Source organism: Notamacropus eugenii, chromosome 6 (genome assembly GCF_028372415.1).
Source record: "Notamacropus eugenii isolate mMacEug1 chromosome 6, mMacEug1.pri_v2, whole genome shotgun sequence".
In the NCBI taxonomy this organism is placed as follows: domain Eukaryota; kingdom Metazoa; phylum Chordata; class Mammalia; order Diprotodontia; family Macropodidae; genus Notamacropus; species Notamacropus eugenii.
In genome coordinates, this window is record NC_092877.1 from 194301275 (window position 1) to 194319516 (window position 18242).

The 18242-nt window shown below is 39.1% G+C and overlaps 1 protein-coding gene across 1 annotated transcript in view; it reads left to right on the plus strand.

Moving 5' to 3' along the window:
- The window catches only part of NSUN3 (NOP2/Sun RNA methyltransferase 3), a 75611-nt gene that overhangs the window by 34793 nt on the left and 22576 nt on the right, over positions 1 to 18242 (plus strand). The gene's annotated exons all lie outside the window — the stretch shown is intronic.

The following is an 18242-nucleotide window of genomic DNA, read 5'->3' on the forward strand; positions in this document are numbered from 1 at the left end:
CATCAGTTCATATAAGTCTTTCCAGATTTTTCTGGCCTGCCTGCTCATCATTTCTTATAGCACATTAGTATTCCATTACATTTATATACCACAACTTGTTCAGCCATTCCCCATTTGATGGGCATCCTCTCAGTTTTTAGTTCTTGGCCACCACAAAAAGAACTGCTATAAATGTTTTTGTACATATGACTCTTTTTCCCATTTGTATGATCTCTTTGGAATGTAGCCCTGGAAATAGTATTGCAGGGTCAAAGGGTATGCATATTCTTATAACCCTTTGAGCATAGTTCCAAATTGTTCTCCAGATTAGTTAGATCAGTTCACAACTCTACCAACAATGAATTAGTGTTCCAATTTTTCTTCATCTTCTCCAGTATTTGTAATTATCCTGTTTTGTCACATTAGCCTATCTGATGGGTATGATGTAGTACCTAAGAGTTGTTTTGATTTGTATTTCTCTAATCAGTAGTGATTTAGAGCATTTTTCATATGACTATAGATAGCTTTAATTTCTGAGGAAAATTAATATTAATTTATGATCACTTTTTCCTCATATTTTTGTCAAAGACCACACTCCTGAAAAGGCAACCAGTCTTGTTATCATTTCAAACCCCCAAGATTTCTCCTTGTTAACTATCTTAGCCTAGGCCCCACCAAAATGGGACCCTGGCTTCTGTAAACAGAAGCCTGCCTGAGCTAGGTCCTCCCCCAGAGACATGTTCCTTTGTCCTTGTTTTTCTCCTCATCAAAGTTGGCAGTAGGCTGGTCTGTGAAGGGAAGACTAAAGAGGGAGATCCTGATTGGGGTGGTTTTTCTAGCCAAGATTATGCATGCAACTGGGTTTTACAGTTAGCCCACTTTCCCCAGCTGCTTCTCCTCACCCCTAACTTCTAGTAGTTGCTTGGTTGTTGTCTTTTGTTCTTGAAGAGGACCAAAATGACATCACTACATTAGAGCCAACTTATAGTGCATCCAGCTATGGCTGATCAGACCAATAGGAGCTTGGAATGTTCTGCTACAAATCGTCCATGTGAACATTTGGGGTGGACTCTAAATTTCCAAACCGCTAGGTTCTCCCTTCTGTAGCCTTGGTTCCCAGTTTTCAGAATCCTATGCTTTTAGCCCATTCTCTTGCTAGGGAGGAATAAGGAAGATCTTCCCACCCTGGGACATCCATTTCTTCCTCTAAAGGCTTCCTGCCTCCAAATAGAGGTCTGATATTTCACAATCCCATCCCCGTCACCATTTGTAGCACCAGTGTGATATTCACAGTGTCTATGGAGGCCATGAATATCCTGGAGCAATTCTGAATCGCATAATACAACAGACTGTCCATATGGAAGAAAGAACCAAAATATTTATTCAGACACCAGAAAAACAAATCCATCATAATCTATACACAATAACAATGCAGAGGACATCATCAGCCCCCAGCCTTCCCCCTGTTACGGTTCCCACAACCCAGCTCCTTTAAACAAATCACAAGCAGGCTCTCTTAAACAAAATCACAAACAAGCTCTTTCCCTCACACTAGATAGCTGAATGCTTGCTTGCATCCTTCCTAGCTGTGACTGCTTTCATGACTGACTTCCTCCCACCTCTGTTCCAGCTCCACTTCTTCCTATTCCACCCTTCCTGCTCTACCCCTTCAGCAACAGACCGTAGACTCCATGTGACTCAGACTTCCATGTGACCCAGGCAGGTCACATGGACCTATTAATGAATGGGAAAGATCTTCCCATTTAAATTACCATTACAGTATAGAACAAGTCAACAGTACTGCTGGATATACCTTTGGATCCTTTGGAAAACCATTGTTGAAACCACAAGGCTGAACACATTACCAGGTGTTGTGCTGTTTTGCAGCATTGCAAAGTCCCAGCAGCTTAAAACCCTGGTTATACATATCTAGGAAAAAACTGCAAAGCTTTATGCTTCTGAAATCCATCATCTATAATAAACTAATGTGGTTTTTAGCTTTAAATACTCTGATGTAATCACCAACAGACTAGGTTCTGTTGTTTCCTATGTGTGCTTGTGCTGTACTTGCCCAATAAATGCTTCTGACTGTACTTGAATGGTGCCTTAGTTTAGACAAACATGCACTGTGCCTCTATTAATCAGATTGCCAGTTAATCATTTCTAATTTGTTTCTCTGTATTTTCTCAGGCCTATACTTCTACTCGAATTTAACTTTCTTTCCTTCCCAGTCTTGATCTCATAGTTAACTAGTACAACTTTACATTGTTACGCATTCCCTTGTCCCTCTCTGCCATGTTCCTCCACCACTCATCTTTTGCCAAATCCTGGTGTTGTTGAAGGCCTACCACATGATTCTACTCCTACTCACTTGCTGTTGTACAGTCCTGAATGAAGTCACACAACCTTGTGAAATGGGTACACTAGAACTTTGTGTTATCCCTGTTCAAATGGTACTTCCTACAGCAAGGCTTTTATTCCTCTACTTAAATCCATCTCACTACCTGAAGAAAAGTATTCCAAGCCTTCTCTACTTAAGCCCCCCACACCTAATCCTCTCCACACACTCTCATCTGAGGACCTTGTCTTTCATTGAGAAAATTGAGACTATTTGGCATGAGTTCCCCCTTTTCCTCTTCCATTTGTTACAAAACCTCTTGATGTTATTCCCCTATTCTCATACTTTCTCTTAGTCTCTCATGAATTGGACCTCCTTGCCAGCGTCAATCCTTTATATGTGCTTTGATCATATTTCCTCCAATCTTCTCCAGCAGATTGTCCCTTCAATAATCCCTTCTCTCTTCAACTTCTTTACCAATTGATTCCTTCCCTATTGCCATTGAATACCTTGGAGAGAGTGTCAGGCACATGTAATTTGGAGGGCAGTCCCACAGTGGGGGAGAAGAAACCCTCATGTTTTTGCTGCTCATGGCATAGGGAGCATCATTGCTTGTGCTCTCTTTGTTCCTGTTCAGTGCCAGCAATGACCAAAAGCACAGCAAAAAGATAAAACTCTTGCCTCTCTCAGACTAGAGACAAAATAACAATCATTGGTTGCTGCAGGTCATGTGAGAAACAGGGGAGAGTGCAGTGGCAACACACCCACCAACTTACATGTTAGGCACAACAGTGACTAGTGGAAGGCAGGTTAAGTGGGGCATGGACAAAGCACTTGTTACATCTTTCCTTTTACAAAAGTACTCTACATTTATTGTGGGCTGCCCAAAGTCCTTTGGTGGATTGCAAGTAGGCAGTATGCCGTATGTTGTATAGGCTTGGTCTAATGGAACTGAGGCAAAGAATCCATGATCTGTTTCTACAGAATTGGCTAAATCAAGTACAGGATCCAGACAATGACCATACTGGGAAACTTCTTAGGTCATTGCGAGTGGGAGTTACCTGTACTTAGCTACACAAAAATGAATTCCCATTGCTGCAGGTTCCCTATGATAGGGATCTGCATGGGAGGCATGAATTTCCTAAAGGGAGTGGGTTTAGTGAATTGGACCTCTATATCCTTGTCTGCTTTGGTCTCTTCATCCCATCACCAGGTTGCCTTGGGGGCAGTTAAATGTGTTAGGTTTTATCCCTGTATTGAATTGTCAGCCACATATACCCTCCCTAGGTAGGCCAGTGTCACTTTCCAGCCCCCTACATGCCTCTCTCCTAACTCTTCTTCCCTGTTTACTGACTTACCTTACAGTAGCATACATGTTATGTGTTCCTTGGCCTGAGCTCAACACAACACTGGGATAGTATGCCTCCTGTGGGCTGGACACTGCTAAGTGCTTTATAATTCTTAACTTAATCAATCCTCTCAAAAACTCTGGAAAGTGGTAGGTGCCATTATTATCCCCATTTTACCTAGCAAAGGAAACTTAGGCAAACAAGGTTAAGTGACTTGTTCAGGGTCACACAGATGTATCTAAACCCAGATTTGAACTCAGGTGTTTCTGACTCTCAACCTAGTGCTCTATCCACTCTACCTAGCTACTTCTCAAATCATAGAGCTCTCAAATCATCATCCCTGATTCCATGAAACTGCCCTTCCCCAGTGAAATCAGCTAACTCCAAAGCAAATCAAGGCTGTCCACCACTAGGAAGCCATGGCTTATCTAGGGAATTTGCCGTCTGCCCTCTGCCCTGTTGCTGAAGTGGCTTAAGTAACAGTTGTTTGGGAAGGAGACCATGCTATTGTTTAAAACCACCCTGAATGATATTTACCTATCCCCACTTTAGTCTCTCTTCAGGGGATACTTCTAATATCAGGCCATTCTCAGATCTCTGAGGAGCATATTCAGTCACATTGCTCTTATTGTTTTAAAATATTTCAAAATAAAAGTCAAAAGAGTGGAGCCAAGATGGCAGAGTAAAAGGAGGAACTTGCTTGAGTCCTCCCCCCAGACCCTCCAAATACCTCTAAAAGTGACTCTAAACAAATTCTAGAGCTGCAGAACCCACAAAGTGACAGAGTGAAGCAAATTTCCAGCCCAAGTCAACCTGGAAGGTTGATAGGAAAGGTCTGTTGCACCAAGATGGGAGAAGAGCACAGTGCATCATGGGCTATGTGGCACAGATGGGCCAGAGCAGGCCTCAGGACTGAATCACTGGCATCTATGGTGGTTTCCAGACTTCTCAACCCACAAATGCCAAAGACAACATAAAACTCCAGTGGGAAAGATCTTTCTGGACCTGGGTGAGAGAAGAACAAGGTCTAGTCCCAGCCCCAGGGTGATGGAGGTGGTGGTATTGGGTAGGGGCGGCAGCAGCTGCTTCCACAGCTCAACCCACAGATGGTAGGGAGATCTAGCAGCTGATCATAGAGGTATTACAAGGATCTCTTTGCTGGTGCAGAAGCAGGATTCTCTTACTTTGTCCTGCTTGGATCTGGGTTGCAATCCTGGGTGGAAGTCCTGGAGTGAGGAGGAGCTTGTGCCTGCAGTGGAAATAGAATCCTCCTCATAGTTCCAAGGCAGAAAAGAGTGCTTGTGGTCACTCACAGACAAGAGCACAGGCCAGTTAAGGAGTATACACCTCTCTTTGATCATACCACCTTGAAAGAATGGAAAATTTACAAACTTCTAGAAGTATCTCTGAAAACAGCTATACAAAATCCTCGAAGTACATGCTCCGCACTGGAAGCAGAGTCTCACCTTAACAAAGAGTTAGAAAGTCAAGTATTTGACTGGGTAAATGAGCAAATGAAGTAAAAAAAAATAAATAAGCCCAGACTATAGAATCTTACTTTTGTGACAAAGAAGATAAAAACCAGAAGAAGATAACAAAGTCAAAGCTCCTAAATCAAAAGCCCCCAAGAAAAATATTACTTGGTCTCAGGCCATGGAAGAGCTCAAAAAAGATTTTGAAAAGTAGGAGAAGTAATGAAAAGAAAATCAAAAAAAATGAGTCAATAGCTTGCTAAAGGAGACCCCCAAAATACTGAACAAAATAGTACCTTGCTAACATGACGGAGTAATAGCATGGGCTTGCTACTGTTCTCCTTCCAAACACAGCCAAATACCAGTAAGAAAATAGTTTTAAATAAATTCTGGAGCTGCAGAACCCACAGAATGACAGAGTGAAGCAAATCTCCAGCCCAAGACAACCTTGAAGGTTGCCAGGAAGTATCTATCATGCCAAACTGGGAGCAGAGAGCAGTCCAGTGTGGGCTACACCAGCACAGATGGGACATGAGCAGACCTTTGCGGGGACTCAAACTCAGGCACCTGTGGTCATTTCCAGACTCCACGACCCCAAAATGCCAAGGACAAATTGGAAGGTCAGTGGAAAAAACCTGTGGGACCTGTGTGAGAGAAAAGAATGGTTGGGCCTCAGTCCCAGGGCAGTCTGGGGGGAGGGGGAGGAGCCCATTAGAGGAGGAGCCAATGGCGGCAGCAGCAGCAGCGGCAGTCATCCCCACTGCCACTGGAAGCAGAGAACTACCTTGACAAGGAGCTCAAAAGTGAAATAAATGACTGGGGAAATGGGCAAAGACAGGAAAAAGAATCCAACTATAGAATCTTACTTTGGTGACAAAGAAGACCAAAGTATACAAGTAGAAGACAACAAAGTCAAAGCTCTTACATCCAAAGCCTCCAAGAAAAATATTACTTGGCCTCAGGCCATGGAAGAGCTCAAAAAAGATTTTGAAAATCAAGTAAGAGAAGTAGAGGAAAAATTGGGAAGAGAAATGAGTGATGCAAGAAAATCATGAAAAATGAGTCAACTGCTTCCTAAAGGAGACCCCCCAAAATACTGAAGAAAGTAACATTTAAAAAAATAACCCAATAAGAGATCCAAAAAGCCAATGAGGAGAAGAATGCCCTTAAAAGCAGAATTGACCAGATGGAAAAGGAGGTCCAAAAGCTCACTGAATAAAATAATTCCTTAAAGATTAAAATGGAGCAAATGGAAGCTAACGATTTTATGAAAAATCAGGAAGTTATAAAACAAAGACAAAGAAATGAAAAAATGGAAGATAATGTGAAATATCTTATTGGAAAAACAACTAACCTGGAAAATAGATCCAGGAGAGACAATTTAAAAATTACTGGGCTATCTGAAAGCCATGGTCAAAAAAAGAGCCTAGACATCATCTTTCAAGAAATTATCAAGGAAAACTGCTCAGATATTCTAGAACCAGAGGGTCAAATAGATATTAAAAGAATCCACTGATTGCCTCCTGAAAGACATCCCAAAAGGAAAACTCCTAGGAATATTGTAGTCAAATTCCAGAGCTCCCAGATCAAGGAGAAAGTGTTGCAAGTAGCCAGAAAGAAAGAATTCTCAGATTGTGGTAGTACAAGCAGGATAATACAAGATCTAGTAGCTTCTATATTAAGGGATCAAAGGACTTGGAATATGATATTCCAGAGGCCAGTGGAGCGAGGATTAAAATCAAGAATCACCTCTCCAGCAAAAGTGAGGCTCCTACTTCAGGAGAAAAAATGGTCATTCAGTGAAGTAGAGGACTTTTAAACATTCTTGATGGAAAGACCAGAGCTCAATAGAAAATTTGACTTTCAAACACAAGAATCATGAGAATCATGAAAAGGTAAACAGGAAAGAGAAATCGTAAGTGACTTTATAAAATTGAACTGTTTACATTCCTACATGGAAAGACCATATTTGTAACTCTTGAGACTTTTCTCAGTATTGAGTAGTTGGAGGGATTATATATTAAAAAAAAAAAATCAGGGGTGAGAGAGAAATATATTGGGAAGAGAAAGGGAAAAATAGAGTGGGGCAAATTATCTCACATAAAAGAGTCAAGAAAAAGCTTTTTTTAATGTAAGGGAAGAGGTGGGAGATGAGAGGGAAAGAATGAACCTTACTCTCATCACGTTTGGCTTAAAGAGGGAATAACCTGCACACTCAATTTGGTATGACAATCTATCTTATACTACAGTAAAGTAGGGGGAAAGGTGATAAGGGGTGAGGTGGAGAGGATGATAGAAGGGAAGGCAAATGGGAGGAGGGAGTAATTAGTAGTAAATATTTTGAGAAGGGATAGGGTGAAAAGAGAGAATGGAATAAATGGGGGGAAGGATAGAATGAAGGGAAATATAGTTAGTCTTTCACAATATGACTGTTAGGGAAGTGTTTTGCCTAACTATACATGTATGACCTATATTGAATTGCTTGCCTTCTCAGTGGGGATGGGTGGGGAGAGAAGGGAGAGTAGTTGGAAATCAAAGTTGTAAAAACGAATATCAAAAATTATTTTTAGATGCAACTGGGAAGTAAAATGTATAGGCAATGGGTATAGAAATCTGTCTTGCCTAACAAGAAAACAGATGGGATGAGGATAAAAGAAGGGAGGGGTGCAGTAGAAGGGAGGGCAGATTGGGGGATGCATGCTCTCTTGGCGAGGGCAGAGAGGAGAAGTGGGGAGAAAATTTCGAACTCAACGTCTTGTGGAAATGTCTGCTGAAAACTAAACACAAATAAAGTATTTTTTAAAAGAACATAATATCTTAAAAAATAGACTAACCCAAATGACAAAAGTCAGCCAAAAAGCCAGTGAGAAGAAAAATCCCTAAAAATTCAGAATTAGACAAATGGAGGAGGAGGTCCAAAAGCTCAGTGGAGAAAATAATTACTAAAAAATCAGAATGAAGCAAATGGAAACTAATGACTAATCATAAAAGTAATTATTCTAGTAAAATTTATTCCATTAATAATTCATAATTATCTTTGTGTTTGCTCTACCACTGGATTCCCAATCTCCTAACTTCCCCCTCAAGGTATCCCCAAAGAACGCATTAAATCAGTATGTAGGCTGAATATTTATTACAAGGAAAGCAAAAGAAAATATAACATTGAGGTCCCGAGTTGTTGGATCTATGAACTCTTGATAAAATTATATTTTCATTTCCATTCTACATCATACCTTTTAACTCTTGCAGGAAAGTGGAGGCATATATACTAAAAAACAAAAATCTTTTGTACTGGAATGATTTCAAGCACCCTCAGTATCAATGTCCTTAGGTATGAGAAAAGTCGTTTTAACATGCTCTGGCTCACCCTGACTCATTAATCTCGAAGAATCTATAATCAATTCTTATTCATCAAGGAAACCTGTTCCTTTGTTTGTTGACATGGCAGATATTCCATACATACTTCTGTAGGCTGAACCTCCCAAGTTTCCTGGAGTTTAGCTTTCTTCTTCATGTCTCTTCCTGATGAGTGATGGAAATGACTGGAAACCTAGGGGAATGCCAGCCCCTTAATACTTCCATGATAGCCTGGTCCTTTTTCTGGACTACCCATATATTTGCCTGTGTCTTTTGAGGTGAATGCCCCAACTTCAGGAGTACCAGTCAGATCAAAAGAATAAATGCTTGAAGAACAGATGCCCAAATAATAAATGTTTCAAAGAATGAGAATTCCAAAGAGCTATGTCTGCCCTTTTAAGAAGTCCTAAAAATCATGATACTGCCTCTGACAATTGTCTTTTATAATTCACTTTTATAATTCACGTTCTTATTCCCATCTTGTGATTTTCTTTGTTGCTCAGGTTTGCAATAATTAAGAGGAAAACAACAGGTAGCATTCTGAAATAAAAAAGATGATTAGTAGGAGGATACATAGGTACTTCAAGGTGAATGAGGCTACTTTTGCCTTAGATGAACTCATACTGAATGAGATCACTCAGCCCCTTTAGAAATTGGACTGTCAGTATTAATTTTATTTCAGTTCAGATCCTACAACAGGCATGAGTAACTTGAGTACATAAGGATGAACTTTTGGTCCCAATGAAGCTTCCACATCTGCCCTACCAGAGTTCAAGCATAGATTCAACATGGGGTAGTCAAATAAGGGATTATTCCCATAGATATCAATCGTCACTATTCAACAAACATTTGTTAAAATCCTATTAAGCAGTATGCAATTAATAATTATACATAGTACATATAGATGTATATATGTGCAATAAATACACATATATGCTATATTACATGTACATATAATTAATCTCATGTATTAGATATACTCACATATTATTAATACTCTTTCTATAGACAAAACCACATTGTACTCAAATTTTGACTCAAATTTGTTACATTTTATTGAGGTATTAAAAAATGTCCATGAAGAACCAAATAGAGAAAGAAATTGCTAGTAACTGGAGTGGAGTTGGGGGATGTAGGGATGGACCAGGAAAACCCTTTTTGTTGCAGGTAGTAGCTTAGCTGTATTTTGAAAAAAGCTAAGAATTCTGAGAGTTGGAGGTAAGGAAAAATTACAGTTCATGTATAGATGTGGGAGACCCTCATGCAAAGTCATTAAAGCAGAAAGAACAAAGGGAACAATATAAGGCATGTTTGGAAAGGTAAATAGGAGTCAGATTATAAAGGACGTTAAGTGCTAGGCTAAAGGGTTTGTATTTTGTTCTGTGGGCAATAAGGGAGCCACAGAAGATTTTTGAAATGGGAAGATTCATGGTCAGATCTATTTTAAGAATGTAGACTTAGTAGCTGTATAGATTGTAGAGAGGAAGAAAGTGAAGGTAAGGAGACTACTTAAGAACCTATAGAAATGATCCAGGTAAAAAATATTTAGCTAGATAATTATCTAATTAAACATTTACCCTGTATCTGGCAGCTTCTGTGTCTCGGGATACAAATACAAGCAAGCAAGACAGTGACCAAAAGGAGTTTACACTTTTCTAGGGAAAAGCAATACATAAAGCAGTGGAGATAGCTGAGGGGAACACCATTTATCTGCTGAAAGAAACCCCAAAATGACATCATAGTCAAAATGGGTCTCTTCGAGATAAAAGGAAAATAAGCAACAAGAAAGAAACAAGATCAAGTAGCAAGAAACTATAATCAATCAGGATCACACAAAACCTGTCCCCTTTTACTAGAAATGAAAAGAGCTTGGAATACATTGTTTCAAAGGGTAAGCCAAATAGAAAATTATAATAAAAGATAACAAAATGCATACCTGAGTATAATCTTACGGAGAGAAAGTAATGAATTTTTAATGAAAGTGATGACTTTCAAGGATTCCTTATGAAAAGAACACAAGGGAATAGAAACTTTTAAATGCAAACAGAAGAGTTGAGGGAAATGTAGAAAGATAAATGTATCTAAGTAATTGGATAGAGCTATGGGGTGATGAACTTATAACATTCTAAATAATGGAGAAGAAACAAATATTCGTTTACAATCTTAATGTCTTCACATGGTATTGAAGGAATTAAATGAAAACAGGACTAGAGTAGTTTGGTTTTATTCTTAAGCTTTTAATAAGGAAGGTAAAAAGAAGGAATTGCATAAGTCGATAAAGGAAGAAGGATACAAAACTTAATATTCTCTTAATTGGAGAAAGAAGAAAAACATACATAGAGGAAGGAGCAGCAGTAGTAGATAGCATAAGAACCTCACTTTTTATTGAAAGAAGTTTGAACACACATTTTGTTGTAGAAATGCATCGAAATTGAGGAATTTCCATAGGGGAGTGGAGCAGGAACGGCCTTGGTGGACTGAAGCAGAATAAGCAGTGCAGATTCTCAATCATATCAGCGGAGGAGAGGAGTCCAGCAGAACTGAGTGGGAGAGAAACACAGAACTCTGGGTAATAGCAGCAACCACTCTTGAGACTATGAGCCCACAGATTAAATCTTTGAAAATCACCTACTTGAAATTCCTGGAGCCACGATGGTGGAGTAAACTGTAAATACTCTCACCCTCCCCTTTTTGACCTTGAAAATGCCAGAGAATATTTCCCTAGGAAAAATCCTGAAATAGGGGAGGCAGCAGAAGGGGCACAGCAGTCTCTCAGGTCAGGAGGCTAGGGAGATTGACAAGAAAATTACTTCTTTCCCTGGCTAAAGGGAACCAGTGCAGGATCAGGGGTGTCCCAGCAAGCCTCACCTCAGCAGTCCAGGAGGAGATCCTGAAACTTGGGGGAATGGAGCCCATAAACGCCAACACCAGGACAGAGGTTCATCAGCCACTGAGCCTGTCTGTGCTCTAGCTCAGCCCTAGGGGAAGAGAACTCCTGTGGCCAGAACACCCCTCCCCCACACCTCACACAGTGAGCTTCAGTGTAACCTTGAGGAAACTCAGACTTCACCTGGCCTTGGTCTTGGCATACATCAGTCAGTTCAGCACCAGGTAAGCTACAGCATTATATAGCTTCTAGCTGAAAGAACCAGAGGCCACAACACACAAAGCCTGTAAACCAGGCCTTAAGTTCTCAGCACAAGAAAGGTGGGACAGAGCCTCCTGTGCCCCAGAAGCAGAGATCCACTTTGAAATCCAGGAAAAAGGCAATCACCATGAGCAAAAAGTATATCAGAAAAACAAAGACCATAGAATCTTACTATGGAGACAGAGAAGACCAAAATATGAATTCAGAAGAGGACCGCAGTAACAACACACTCACATCTGAAACCTCAAAAGGGAATATGAATTGGTTTCAAGCCCAAAAAGCCTTCTTGGAAGATCTCAAGAAGGATTTTAAAAGCCAAATTGGAGAGGTAGAAGAAAAACTGGCCAATAATTTTAAAAATAAAATTGACCAAAGGAAAAAAAAAATCACTGAAAAGAAGCTCCTTACAAAAGTAAAATTGGCCAAATGGATATGGAAGCACAACATTTAACTGGGAGAATTGGACAAATGGAAAAAGAAGTATAAAAGCCAACCAAAGAAAACAACTTATTAAAAATTAGAATTCAACAAGTAGAAGCTAAAGACTCTATGAGATGTCAAGAATCAGTCAAACAAAATCTAAAGAATGAAAAACAGAGGAAAATACAAAATATCTCATTGGAATAACAACTGCTCTGGAAAATAGATCCAGGAGAGAAAAATCTAAGAATTATTGGTCTACCAGAATGCCATGATAAAAAAAAAAAAAAAGGAGCCTGGACAATATCTTTCAAGAAATCATCAAGGAAAACTGCCCTGAGTTCCTAGATCCAGCAAAATCTGTCTGGAATCCACCAATCCACCGGAAAGAATCCAACAGTCACCTCAAAAAAGAAACCCCAGATTAAAAATGCCAAGAAATATTGTTGCTAAATCCCAGAACTGTCAAGTTAAGGAGAAAATACTGCAAGCAGCCAGAAACAATTCAAATATGGTGGCACTACAGTCAGGATCACACAGAAACTTGTTGCTTCTACATTAAAATATTGGAGGCATTGGAATATGATATTCTGGAAAACAAAGGAGATTGGACAACAACCATGGATCAATTACCCAGCAAAAGTGAGCATAAGCTTTCTGGCAAGGAGATAGACATTCAATGAGATAAGGGATTTCCAGACTTTCCTGATGAAAAGACCAGAGTTCAATAGAAAATTTGATCTTCAAATACAGGACTGAAGGGAGACATAAAAAGGTAAAGGGAAAAAAAACAGGAAGTAAAAACTGAACATGGGCTAATTGTTTACATCCCTATGAGGAGCAATGATACTTGTTAATCTTGAGAATTGTATATTATGACATTTAAAAGGGATGTGCATAGATAAAGTGAGTGGCTATAAATAAACTGATGTAATGATAACAAAAGTAATTAAAGGGTGCAAATGTGTTGTAATGAGAGAGGAGAAAAGGAGGAAGCAGGAAAAAGTAAATTACATTGCAGGAAGAGGCACAAAAAACATAGTAGAAAGAATGAGAGGAGGGGGATGAGCATTGTTTGAGCTTTACTCTCATTGGACTTGGTTCAAAGAGTGAACAACAGATGCAGTTAAGTATAGAAATCTAACTTGTCCTACAAGCAGTAGGTGGGGAAAGGGGAAAGAAAGAGATGGGGGTTAAGGGAAGGAAGAAGTAGTAAGGGAAAAGGGAAATAAAAGGGAGAGGTGTTGATAGAAAGGGGGAAGATTGATGGTGTGGTAGTCAAAAGTAAAACTCAAGTAGGAGAAGGGAGAAGGGAAAAAGAAAAGCATAAATGGGGGGAAATAGGATGTAGAGAAAAATACAGGTAGTAATCATAACTGAATGTGATGAACTCTCCCATAAAATGGAGGGGGATAGCAGAATGGATTAAAAACTGTGAAACTATATGTTGCTTACAAGAAACATATTTGAAACAGGGGGATATACACATGGTAAAGCTATAGGTTGGAGTAGATTATGTTATGCTTCAGCTGATATAAAAAAGCAGAGGTAGCAGTCCTAATCTCAGACAAAGCAAAAGGGGAAATAGAGCTAATCAAATCAGATAAGGAAGGAAACTGTATCCTGCTAAAAGGCACCATAGACAATGAAGTAATATCATTACTAAACATATATGCTCCAAGTGTTACAGCATCCAAATACTTAGAGGAGAAGTTAAGGGAGTACAGGAAGAAATAGACAACAAAACTATACTAGTGAGGGACCTCAACCTCCCCCTCTCTGAACTTGATACTTAAAATGGGAAGAGCCAAAACAGTAACAAAATTATAGACCAATTTCCCTAATGAATATGGATGAAAAAATTTTAAATCATCTTAGCTTGAGGATTACAGTAACATATCTTGAAGATAATATACTATGATCAGGTAGGATTTATACCAGGAATGCAAGGCTAGTTTAATATTAGAAAACTATCAGCTTTATTGATCATATCAACAGCAAAACTTACAGAAACCTTATGATTATTTCAATAGATGCAAAAAAAGCTTTCAACAAAATACAACACCCATTGAGAGAGAGAGAGAAAGAGAGTAGGGGAGGGGTAGGGCACAGGGTGAGCTGAATATGAAGGGAGAATATCAAAAAAAATAAAATTTACCGTTGAATAGAATGAACTAGAAGTAAGAGAAAGAAGAGGTAGAATATAGCAAATCATCTCACCTAAAAGAGGGAAGAAAGAGCTTTTACAATGAAGGGGAAGAGGTGGGAGATGAAAGGAAATAAGTGAGCCTTACTCTCATGGGATTTGACTTAAGGAGGGAATAACACATTCAATTGGATATGGAAATCTATTTTAAACTGGAGGAAGGCAAAGGGGAAGAGGATAGGAGAGGGAAGATAATAGAAGGGACAGCAAATTGTAGAAAAGGAAAATCAGCAAACACTTGTGGGAGGACAGGTCAAAGGAGAGAACTGAATAAATGCAGGGCAGGATAGGACATGGAAATTTGGTTAGTCTTTTACAACATAACTATTATGGAAGTGCTTTGCATTGTTACATGTATATGACCTATGTTAAACTGTTTGTTTTCTCAATGAGGGTAGGTGGGGAGGGAGGCAGAGAATATGGAACTCAAAGCTTTAAGAATGAATGTTAAAATTGTTTTAGCATGCAACTGGATATTAAGATATATAGGCAATGGAGCATAGAAATCTATTTTTCCCTACAGAAAAATAGAGGGGAAGGGTGATGGAAGAAGGATGGGTAATAGAAGTGAAGACAGACTGGAGGAAGGGGTGGATGGGGTGCATGTTGTCCTGGCATGGGGGTGGGGAGCGATGGGGAGATAATTTTGAATTCAGATTCTTGTGGAAGTGAATGTTGATAACTGAAAAAAAAAATGAATACACACACACACACACACACACACACACACACAAACACAGAGCACTGTGGCAGTGTGAGCACCTAAACTGATGATGAAGTCTCCCTGGATGAAGAGTATCCTGATAGGAAGCTTCCTGGGGCTTGGTGGTATCCAAGGAACGCAGGATTTTGAGAATGTTAGTAGTCATTTCAAAGAACCAGTTTCTGGTTATCCTCTTTGTGGAGATGTCTTTTTTTGTTTCATTACAATTTGTTTGCTTCTCTAATTTCTAATATCTCCTTTTATGTCCTTATTTTAGTTATATATTTACTTTTTGTCTAAATTTATATTGAGTTCATTAATCTTCTCTTTTTCTATGTTGCTAGTAGGGTTATGATTTTCTCCTTGAGGACTGCTTTGTTTGTATTTTAGAAATTTAGGTACAGTTGTTTGATCATTATAATTTTTCATGTAATTATTAACATTTTCTTTGATTTGTTCTTTTACCCAGTTGTTGTTTAGAATTTCATTATTGTCTCTGTGAACCTATGTCCTTTGTGCAGTCAGTAAATGGAACACATTTTTCTTTTTTATTGTGGTTATTTTTCCCCCACCTCATAGTAATTTATTTTTTCCAATTACATGTTAAGATAGTTTTCAACACTCAGTTTTACAAGATTTTGCATTTCAAATTTTTTTTTCTTCCCTCTCTTTCACCTTCCCAAAGATAGCATGCAATCTGATATAGGCTGTACATGTACAATCATATTAAACATATTTCCACATTAGTCATGTTTTGAAAGAAAAATCAGAACAAAAGGGAAAACCCACAAGAAAGAAAAAAAAGAGAAAAAATAGTATGCTTCCATCTGTATTCAGACTCACTAGTGCTTGGTATTTTCTTAGATCATTGCACTGTAGAGAAGAAATAAGTCTATCAAAGCTGGTCACTGCACAATGTTGCTGTTACTAAGTACAGTGTTCTCCTGGTTCTCCTCACTTCACTAAGCATCAGTTCATGTAACTTTTTCTGTTCATTGTTTCATAGAGAAAAATTGTATTACATTACATTCATATACCACAACCTTTTTAGTAATTTTCCAATGATGGGCATGCCCTCAATGTGCAATTCTTTGCCAGCACAAAAAGAGCTGCTATAAATATTTTTATGCATGTGGGTCCTTTTCCCTTTTTGTGATCCTTTTAGGATACAGACCTAGTAGTGATATTGCTGAATCAAAAGGTATGCGCAGTTTGAGAGCCCTTTAGGCATAGTTTCAAATGGCTCTCTAGAATGGCTGGATCAGTTTACAACTCCACCAACAATGCATTCATGTTTCAATTTTCCCACATCTTCTCCAACATGTATGATTTTCCCTTTCTGTCATATTAGCCAATCTCATGGGTGTGACATGATACCTCAGAGTTGTTTTATTTTGCATTTCTCTAGTCAATAGTGATTCACAACATTTTTTTCATGTTACTATAGATAGTTTTAATTTCTTTAGCTGACAACTGCCTGTTCTTTACTTTTGACCATTTATGAATTGGGGAATGACTTGTATTCTTCTAAATTTAAATCATTTCCCTAAAGATTTTAGAAATGAAGCCTTTAGCAGAAACTCTGGTGTAAACATTGTTTCCTAGCTTTCTGATTCTCTTCTAATCTTGATTTCATTGGCTTTGTTAGTGCAAGCCCTTTTTAATTTAATGTAATCAAAATGATCCATTTTGCATTTGATAATCTCTTTCTCTTGTTTGAACATAAACTCTTCCCTTCCCCATCTAAATCATATACCCATAAGATGAGACTGTCTCTGCTCTGAAAGAGCTCACTCTCAAGTGACAGAAGAGAATTCATAAAAGGAATCTGGAAATGGGGAAGAGCAACAGGGTGATTTATAGCTGATAATTGGGTAGAGACTTGGTTCCATGGAAGATTAAGTGAGAGCATTTCATGTATCAGAAGATGACTGTGAAGCTGCAATCCTGAGTGACTGTGAGGATGGGGTGTCCTTGAGAGGGAAAGTCCAAGGATAATAGATTTGGGGAAAATATAATGAATTCTGTTTTGAACATGTTCCGATCAAATTGCCTATGGATAACTGAATTTAAAATGGCAGCAAGCTAGCCCTTTCTCCCTTGATTGATTTCCTCCCTTTTTCAAGAAAAAGCAGAGGTGGTCCCTACAGAGAAGAGGAGACTGGGTAGCAAAGCATGTGGTGCCGCACCCCTAAATGGTATGAGAGGCAGCCCCAGGTCCAGGCAGCATGATCACCCTGCTCTGCTCTGACTTAAGGCTGCTCTGACTCAAGTTCAATTCCCATTTGCCTTAAAGGGTTATTTCAGTTAGATGTCCACATATAAAATAAGGGATCTTTAAGTGTGGACTTTGTGGGTTTCTTTGGAATTTATGCATACCTAGGGGTGGGTTATTTGTACATCTCTCTTGCCTATGAGACTTCCTCCTCCCATCTCCCTTTTGCTCTTCTACACATGCTCAAGCAGAGATGATCTTCCTGTCTAAAAGGGTCCAAAACTCTTATTAAATCACATGGGCACCAGGAGCTGTCTCACTTTTGCAGTAAAATAATCATTCCAGAAGCATTTATCAAGTGCTTAATGTGTACTGGGCCAGAGAGGGAGCAGAGGGTAGTGGACAGGGAATTGACCTGAAGGATCTCAGTTTAAGTCCAGCCTCTGAGTCTGGAACAGGTCATTCAAGCCTTTAAGAGCTTTGGGACATTATACACGGTGTTCCAAAAGTCTTAGTGAATTTTTACGTTATTAAAGCTGTCATTTTAAAAGTGTTGGCTCAAAATATTATTGAAAAAAAACATTTTAATTCAGTGAAGACAGCAAAATTAAGGGGGCTGTGGGATAAGGGGAATGGAAAGGAGAGGAAGACAGCAAGCTCATCTGGTTCTGAGAGCCCACTTCACTTAACATTGACCTGGAGTGGGGAGAGGAGGGGCATGTCTGTTCCCCTAATCTCCACTCTTTCTCTGTCTCCTCCTCAACTCTCTACTGAGCCTAGCACTGAGCTGAACAAGCAGGGTGAGGTGGTCATCAAATGCTGTATGTTTGTTTGTTGTTTTTTTCCTAAAGAGAAATGATTTGAAATCCAGTAAACAAGAAATACTGAACTCAGTTTTTGTTCATCACCTACTCAACAATTCCTTAAGCGTTTTGAGCTTAAGAATATCTTTCCTCATGGTCTGCAGAAATCAATGTCTTCATGATTTTGCTTCTTATCTGACTCATGCACAAACCCTTCAATCCTTAGAAGCAACTGGAGCTTTTCTTTGGCCA